Below are 865 nucleotides of genomic sequence, written 5' to 3'. Positions count from 1 at the left end.
TTAACTCAGGTTGCAAGTTTACCATATACAGACCCGATGTTCTCGTCGGGGCGAGGTTCTAGGTGTCAAATATATCAGATTGGATGAAACTGCAACCTTTCACTTAACTCAGGTTTCAAAATTACCATATACATCTACCCGATGTTCTGGTCCGCGCGAGGTTCGAGGTGTAAAACATATCAGATTGGATAAAACTGCAACCTATCACTTAACTCAGGTTGCTAGATTACCATATACGGACCTGATGTTCTGGTCCGCGCAAGGTTTGAGTTGTCAAATATATCAGATTGGATGAAACTGCAACCTATCACTTAACTAAGGTTTCAAGATTACCATATATAGACCGGATGTTTTGGTTCGGGCGAGGTTCGATGTGTCAAATATATCAGATTGGATGAAACTGCAACCTATCACTTAACTCATGTTGCAAGATTACATATACAGACCCGATGTTCTGGTCCGCGCGAGGTTCTAGGTGTCAAATATATCAGATTGGATGAAACTGCAACCTATCACTTAACTCAGGTTGAAAGGTTACCATATACAGACCTGATGTTCTGGTCCGCCCAAGGTTCGAGGTGTCAAATATATCATATTGGATGAAACTGCAACCTATCACTTAATTCAGGTTGCAAGATTACCATATTTAGACCCGATGTTCTCGTCGAGGCGAGGTTCTAGGTGTCAAATATATCTGAATGGACGAAACTGCAACCTATCACTTAACTCAGGTTGCAAGATTACCATATACAAACCCGATTTATTCGTCGGAGCGAGGTTCGAGGTGTCAAATATATCAGATTGGATGAAACTGAAACCTATCACTTAACTCAGGTTGCAAGATTACCATATACAGACAGATGTC

This window comes from Papaver somniferum, chromosome 10 (genome assembly GCF_003573695.1).
Source record: "Papaver somniferum cultivar HN1 chromosome 10, ASM357369v1, whole genome shotgun sequence".
NCBI lineage: Eukaryota > Viridiplantae > Streptophyta > Magnoliopsida > Ranunculales > Papaveraceae > Papaver > Papaver somniferum.
This window is presented reverse-complemented; position numbering follows the sequence as displayed.